The following is an 8,717-nucleotide window of genomic DNA, read 5'->3' as shown; positions in this document are numbered from 1 at the left end:
TTACCACGCGAAAATGGTGGTAGGGGTTTTTCAAATCTAGAAATTCTACAACACAATCAAATTGCTTCACTAAAAAATTATTTTCTCAATAGAGCTCGTGATATGACACTATAGCAAATATAAAACAAAAGTCTTTACATGGGAGATATTTTAAAGAGCTGAGGGTTTTATATTTGCAATACAAGATCTTGCACCGTTTTGGCTCACAGCGAATATAAAAAACGTCATGATATATTCGCAAAAATTATACACATGAATTTAGCAGTTAAATTCAATTTATTAAAGGATACACAACCACATTACATTTATAAACAGAAAGTTGTTTAGAAAATGACAATTACAAATTATATTTTGATCGCACAGTTTTAACTGACATTCACATTCAGCATAACAGACCAGACATTATTATTTTAAATAAACAACAAAAGCAAGCATATCTTTTAGATATAGCTGTTCCAAATTCACACAATATAACACAGACATATAATACAAAAATTAATAAATATATTATTATAATTTCAGCAACAGGAATAGTACCGCAATCTCTTTTTAAAAATTTAAAAATTTTGGACTTAGAGAACACATAAAACACAAAAAAGTCAAAATGTGGAGGCGAGACGCCGGTAATTATGTTGATAAGCACTGCACTACTGCCGCCGGGTGGAGGTGGGATACGAAAAGAAGATGCTCTCACTGCTCTCACTCACAATAAGTTCGGAAAAACCGAATTTTATTATCGTATTTAATTGACGTCACAGTTACTTTGGCGAAACAGGAGCTCGCTTTTCGAAGGCATGATGAAAAAGACAGACGAATCAATTTGATATATAAAACCTAACAGGAACGGCTGGTCCATGAGGTCATTTGGGTAATGACCCCCTAAAAAATAAAGGTTTTACCCAACACCAGCCGCGACTGCAATGTACACAAGACTATGACTGCTACATATTATGTTATTTCAACCAAATCAGAAGTACAATAATTTTGAAAAGTAAGTGCAATGTATACTTCTAAATCTATCTAAATTTATTAATATGTAATTTTTTTCAAAACTATCGATCTTTCTTTGAAACATTTTCAATTCACAATTCACTGTTGGAAGCGCTGTACTTTTTAGTATAAATACGTATACGAAAAATTAAAATAATAGTTGAATTAACACATCGTTAAATGTTACGAGGAACATAGTTTTTTGGATTACACAGCAAAATCTTGGAATTTCAGTCCGATATTACTCCATTGAGTCTTTGGACTCACAAATAAATACCTCGAAAGCCGACAAACATCTGTCTAGAACTTTTCTAGTAACCAGAGGGTATCGTAAACGACCCGTGTTTAGACCTCTTTCGTGAAAGTGACCGACCGCCGGCGCCGCTCGATTTCGTCATAAATCTCAGCCGTACCCCCCACGATAATTGACAAGTCTGTCATACAGCCCTACCATTTAAAACCTTTATTCTCTTCGTTTTAAAAATAGTTTCGCATGGTTTTTCTCTCTTCTCGTTTTACAATGGTCCAGTGACTAATAAATGAGTGTTGTGTTATGAGTTTGTTCGAGCTCAAAAAAACGTGGTTCGAAATTGTTTAACGTTTAACGAATGGTAAGTTATTCTAGTTTTTATGTTGGTCTTAACGTGTTAGGGGCCAAGAATACAACATTGTCTGTCCATTATAACATAGAACTGATATGTTGAATTCAGATCTCTAATTATTTAAAAACCAAAAAAATAAAGCAGCAGTCAAAGTGGCATGTACGCGTAACCTAATATATATTTTTTTTACATTAAAGATCGCCGTCTTCCTCGTCGCACTTACGACATTTGCATATGTTATCTTTGTTAAACTCACGGAAGGAATATAATGAACCGGTCACCCGTCCAAGTGCTGACCGCTGCCCGCGTGGCTTACCTTCGGTGATCGAACGACAACCTTTACCGTTTGACGAGTTTTTATTCTGCAATTGTTTACAATTAATCGACAAAAAAAATTGTTTTCTTAATTATCTAGTACTTAAAGCTATGAATCTACATTATACGGGTCTGTGCATGTTTCCGAATACCTGCACGAAAAACAAATCGGTTCGGTGGTTGCTATGGATTTCAAAAAAAAACAAAAAGTGTTGGGGGGCAACGGCACGCGGTGTTCCCAAGCGGTCACCCATCCAAGTACTGACCGCGCCCGACGTTGCTTAACTTCGGTGATCGGACGAATAGAATAGAATAGAATAGAAGAAGCTTTATTGAATTTTGTTTTGTTTTACAAAAATATGTACATTTTTGCGTTTGTGGTTTTTAGGAACAGAAGGCTCCTGCCATTTGGCTTATCCTACGGTTACAATTTTATTCTACTGTGAGCATATTGATGAGTTTGAGGACGCAGCCTCGTTGATTATGTCTGCTTGTTACTTATTTAATTATAAAGGAAAATGCGAAACCTTTTTCTTTTTGTTTTTGACTTAGCCTATGACCTATCCTAATATTTACACTATCTACATTGTGGGGGGTTGGGCGGGATGTGGGATGGGGAGTGGGAAATTAGTGGGCGGTGCCCTTTATTGTTCATGTTGGGAGGGCGGGAGCATAATGTTCGCCATTTTGTTTGTACATGTGGGCGTGGCGTTTTACTTACATTATCCTATCTTTTTATTGCTAGGAGTTTTACATAATGTTAACGAGATTTCTCGTGATTCCTTGGATGATATGTTCACAATGGCAATAGTGAAAACCAAGCTTTTTGTGTATTTTGGTGGCTATTGTTTTCAGTTGAGGTGTTGGTGGATTAATTTGTGTTTAAATCTGCTTATGTTGAATTGATCTGTATCATTTACGTTTGGCGTTTTTATGAGTTTATTAGTGTTCTTACGGAAGAACTTTTCGGTTTGAATTGAGATGAATTCTTTGATCGTGGGTAGTTCCGAAATATTTCTTAGGTGTTGAGTGTTCGTGTGTCGGGGAGCATTATGAATTAATCTCATGCATTTATTTTGGAATACTTCAAGGGGCTGGAGGGCATTTGTAGAGAGGTGTGACCATACTGGGGCAGCATAAGTGATTATTGGTCTTATTAAGGCCTTGTATATGATGATTTTGTTCTTTACGCTTAGCTTGCTGTTTCTTTTAATTAGTGGGTATATTTTTCTGATTGCATTGTTGGCTTTAGTGAGTTTGTTCTTTAAGTTTTCTTTAAAATTTAAACGTGAGTCTAATGTGATTCCTAGGTAGTTGACTGTTGTTGTTGGCTTTACTGTGTGGTTGTTGATTTTGAAGGGGACAAAAATTTTATTGTTGGTTCTTTTTCTGCTGAAATTATTAGTTCTGTTTTTGATTCGTTTAGTTTAGTTTCCAGTCGTCGAAGTAATTTGTTAGTAATTTCATATGTAATTGATTTTGGAGAAGCGCGGCTTGGGCGTAGAATGAGTGCGCGTATATGGCGGTGTCGTCAGCATAAAGAGCAAGGTTAGTTTTGCTAAATTCCGGTAAGTCATGAATGTAAAAATTGAATAACGACGGGCCTAGTACCGAGCCTTGAGGTACTCCTGCTTTAATTGTCTTTTCGGTAGACAGTTCGTTATTAACTTTGACTCTGATTTTACGATCACAAAGGTAAGAGCTCATAATTTTATGAAGTTTGAGTTGATACCTGCTTTGTATAATTTGTATAATAGCCCTTTGATCCAGACTCGATCAAAGGCTTTTTCCTAAGTCTAAAAGTGTCAAAACTGTGTTTTTATCCTGTTGAAATTGATTAAGATGTCATTAGATATTCTGGCAATTTGATGGGTGGTACTGTGTGATAATTTGAATCCGAATTGGCATTCTTGCTTGATGTTTTGCTCTTCCAAGAATGTATTTAGTCGCCTGTGAATGATTTTTTCTGTTAACTTGGATATTGAGTTCAGTAAACTAATGGGTCTGTAGCTTTCTGTATTGTTGGAGTTTTTGCCCGGTTTTGGAATGGGGATGATAATTGCTGTTTTATATTGATTGGGGAAATAGTTAAGTTTTAACACGGCATTGACAATGTGGGTGAGTTGCACTCTTCCTTTTTTCGAAATGTTTTTTAAGATTACATTGTCAATTTGGTCTTCTCCCGTTGCTTTATTGTTCTTTAATTTTTGTAGTACGTAGCCTATCTCGCGCGGACTTGTTATTACGGATTCTATGTAATCGTGGTCGGTGTTTGCTGGTTGATTAATTATTTTATCGATAAGTTTTTCTATTTTATTGTGTTTGTCGTCGGATTTGTCGTTGCTATTGTGTACATTTTGAAAATATTTTGCAAGGCATTCTGATTTTTGTTTATCGCTGATGGCGTCTTCGTTGTTGTATTTGAGTGGGGAATTTCGTCTCGTTTTTTAGTTCGTGAGCGCGCTAATTTCCAAAGTGAGTTGTCATTTGTTTTGGCGTTTTTTAAGATGTCGTCCCACTCGCCGTTTTTGTGTTTAGCTAGTTTGTGTTTGATTAAGTGATTCAGGTGTTGTACTTGGATTTTATGTGCATCAAGACCGGTTCTTTGATGTATTTTGCGTGCTTTGTTTCTATCTTTAATGAGATTTGTAATTTCGAGGGGGATGGTAGATTTGTCAGTTTTAACTTTGATTGTTTTAGAGTGTTTGTTACGGGTGTTGTTTAGAGCTTCTGTGAATTTATTTATTTCGGTGTCTAGTTCGTTTGTTGTTTTTATGTTTGAATTGATTTTTATTAGTGAGTCTAGTGTTTTACGGAATTTTTTCCAGTCTGTGTCTTTGTAAGATGTTATGTATTTGTCTAGGTTTTCTCGCGATACATTACTGATACTCATTTCGACAGGGTAATGATCTGACGGTAGTTCTTGAATTGTCGCAGCTGATGTGTAGTTATTTATGTTTTTGATTAAAAAGAAGTCAATTGTTGAGGGATCAGTGTTATTACTAGGGTGGTGGGTGTGTGTTGGTGGGCAATTTAAAGTGATGTTTGAATTGTTGATGATATTTTTTAAAGTTACGCCGTTTGTGTTGCTGTAATTATTTCCCCAATCAATATGTTTGGAGTTGAGATCACCGGCAATTATTACGTTGGTGTGAGAATTGAGAATTTTATGTATACTGTCTGCTTTGTATTTGTTAATTGCCTGTTGTATGCAACTACAATTGGTTGTTTTGTTCGCAAGATTTATTGCCGCGCACTCGATTTCGTTAACAGGTAGTTGAGCTTTAATGTACGGTATGCCGCGCTTCACCAAAATCGCGACTCCTCCGCCCCTTGTGTCGGTGTTTCGTTCTTTTCGGATTATGCTAAATCCTTCTATTATTATCTTGTCCGTTTTAAGTAGCTTGGTTTCCGTTACTGCCATTATGTCCACGTCACGCATTTTGAGGAATACTTTGAGCTCGTTAAGTTTACCTAGAATGCCATTAGCATTCCAGGTAATGATTTTTAAGTACTTTTCCTTAAGGGTGAATTTATGGTGCGAGTTTGTTGGAAATTCCATTATTATTTGAATTTGCGCAAAGGGATCGCGACAATTTTTTAGTTTAACTGTTAATTCTTTAACTATTTCTAAGAGTTTTTTGATGTTAATTATTTCATTTAACTTACGGATTTCTGTCATTAGTTGGAACCAGGTCGCTGTAGCTTGCTTCTTGTTCTTCTTTGTTGTTGCTCGTTGTCGGGGCAGGGGTCGGGGGCTGGTTCTGGACTTTTGGAGTCTCGATCTGTTGTCGGTTCACGGATTTGTTGTCGGCAGCGGCGCCGGGACGTAAGATACGTTTTTCCTGGCCTTCTTTTCAGCGGCTGCGGCTTTGATCTTGTCCAGGTGCTGTTTCCTCGCCTGGTACACCTCACACTCGGTGCTGTTGGCCAGATGCTTCTCTCCGCAATTGGCGCACTTGATTTTCTGTTGGTCGTTAACATTGTCCTTTTTGAGTTCACATTCACTGGTTAAATGTTGACCTGCACATTTCAGGGCACTTGGACTTGGAGAAACAATTTGTTGCCGAGTGGCCCCACGACTGGCACTTGTGGCACTGGATTATTTCTTTTTTTGTTTAGTAGTTTCTTCCATTTAACTACTACTTGTTGGACTGTTTTTGCGTTTTTTTCAAGGTCTTTTAGTGTGGTTTTGTTGTCTGTGATCACCACATACAGCGGGTGACTGGTGTTCTTCATTTTGTAGACGGTTTTGCAGTTAATTTTCTTGGATCGGAGGTCCTGGTTTGACTTCTTCTTCATCTGGGTGGTTTTCAAGCCCGTAAATTACGAACCCGTGCGTCTTTCTTCTTTTGTGGCATATGTGTGCCACTGGGTGTTGGTGCTATTTTTGAGGACTTCTTTTAGCCTCAAGAATTCCGACATTTTGTTGGTGAAGATAATTGTTTTATCTCGTGTGTACTTTAGGTTTACTCCACTTTTGGCGTTTTCATTGCAGAACGATATAAGTTTTTTGTATTCGTATTTCGCATGGAGTATTATTGGGGGAGGTTTTTCGTTTTTCACATTTTCGTCCTGTACAGCCTCGTTTTGGTCTTCCATTTTCTTCGGGTTCGGAAACTTGGTCCTCTATTTCCAGTGTCCTCGTGGTCCGAAAGTGGCTCATATTTGTTTTTTAGCGGTAGTGGTACCTCCATCTTTGATTTCCTTACTTCCTTTTGTGTTTTCTTCCTTCATGTGTTCTTCTTCACTGTCGCGATTTTCGCTTCGCGTTCTTCGGCGCATTTTTTATCATTAACAACATTAATTTCACTCACTTTGTGGCGTTTTAATTCACTAATATTATGTTCACAGTTATTTAGCACTTATGTGGGCGACACGATGTCGGCTTGAGGGGTGGTCCTTTGTTCGGAGCAGGTACTCGGCACGTCCGTACGGGTCGACCGCTCGGACAAGAATGGTGATCGGACGAGAACCGGTGCTTTTCAACGTGGTATGGCCGTTGCCGTGGTGTTTAGGTGTGATCGTTGGTGTAAAATATATTGCTTTTAACATTCCGATGCACGAATATGAACATCAAAACGCGATGCGTTTCGTTTCCGTATGCACTTACCCTCTGACGACCGACGTCGGACCGAACTAACGGGAAATCCACAACAACCACCACGTCACGCTCTAACGACAAGAGAGACTACTAGACGGACTGGCGATCTCCCGCGTCGCACATTTTTCGACCGCCGGCGGCGGTGGAAAATCCAGAATTTCACCCCACCTACCGCGCTGCTTGCTCCGACGACGACGAGATTCCCACATTTGGATCGACCGAAATATGTAAGTAATATCAGGAAGTTCCGATTTTCGAGAGGAGACCTGTGTTTCTATTTACCTATCTATAATAATTATCGTTATAATCATCATATCATTATTATTATTATTAACATTATTATTTATTACCATTATTATTATTATTATTATTATTTATCGTCCCTCGGATTCGGCGATCTTCGAAAATCCAAGTTGGACCGTTAGACATTCGAACGCGGTGTGCGTGGCTGACGAGTTGTTATTTTTGGCGTTTTTTCTTCGATCTTCACCCCGACTTCGGACGACGCAGGTCGGACACGAAATTACGAAGAGAGAAAGACGGAAGAAAGGAAGAAAACCTGAAGATCCGTCGAAGAAAATATCGGAAAACTCGTAGGTGCGGCATCGGTCGGACGATGAAGACCGTCTCCTTTCGGATGATCCTCTCGACGGACTTTCGGCCGTCCCGAAGGGTCCGGACGGCAACGGGACCCGTCGTCGACTCGTCCCGTTTCAACTTCCGCCGAAAACGATCGACCTGAACGTCGGAGAGGCGGTTCGCGGCATCCTGTTGTCGGAATTGCCTCGGTTCGAACACCAGGTCCTTTCTGTGCTTCGACCGTTTCGGAAGCGTTTGGCGACGCGAAGATGTCGTAAAATCGAGAAGGTGGCGCGGTATTCCGGGAAGAGATGGACCAATATTTCGGCGAACGAAATATGGATTCCCGGAATCGACGCGTCTACCCCGCACCGCCGACGTAAACCGTCGGTCCCGAATCGAAACCGTGACGACCCGGATTTAGGGCTGGTGGTTGGAGGGGCGTGTACCTGATTCGAAACCCACCGACGTTCCGAGACGAACTTCGCTATCTCCAGGGAAACTTCGGAAACCGAGTTCGGCCAGCTTGATCACACGGTGGCGATGGTGATCGAGGAAAGAGGACGATGCCATCACGCGGGCAACGATTCCGAGGCCTGCAATTTCTTCGACGGCGGACGCGGTGCGCGTTCAGTCTTCCGTCCGCAGTGGCGACTATTTTATAAAGACTTAGAAAATTTTTTTGTTCAATTCTCGTTCACGAGGTGCTCGAAGTGTACGTGTGTGAGCAAGTGTTTTTTCAATAATTATTATTAACTTTTAACGTTTTAACGTGAAAGATGGCCGACGTCGAAAATCAAACAGCATCATCGGTCACCACCGGTTCCGCTGCCACCCCTCAATCCCACGCGAAGAAAGAGAAAAAAGCGAAAAATCCCAGGGCGAAACCGTCCCATCCTCCGACATCCGAGATGGTAAACAACGCCATCAAGGGACTCAAGGAACGCGGAGGATCGTCTCTTCAGGCCATCAAGAAGTTCGTCGCCGCAAATTACAAAGTCGACGCCGAAAAGGTCGCCCCTTTCATCAAGAAATATCTGAAAGGCGCCGTGGCGTCGGGATCTCTGGTTCAGACGAAAGGTAAGGGCGCGTCGGGTTCGTTCAAGCTCGCCTCGTCCACCTCCGGT

Source organism: Tenebrio molitor, unplaced genomic scaffold (genome assembly GCF_963966145.1).
Source record: "Tenebrio molitor unplaced genomic scaffold, icTenMoli1.1 SCAFFOLD_449, whole genome shotgun sequence".
NCBI classification, from domain to species: domain Eukaryota; kingdom Metazoa; phylum Arthropoda; class Insecta; order Coleoptera; family Tenebrionidae; genus Tenebrio; species Tenebrio molitor.
The sequence above is the reverse complement of the archived record's forward strand: the minus strand, read 5'-3'. Positions refer to the sequence as shown.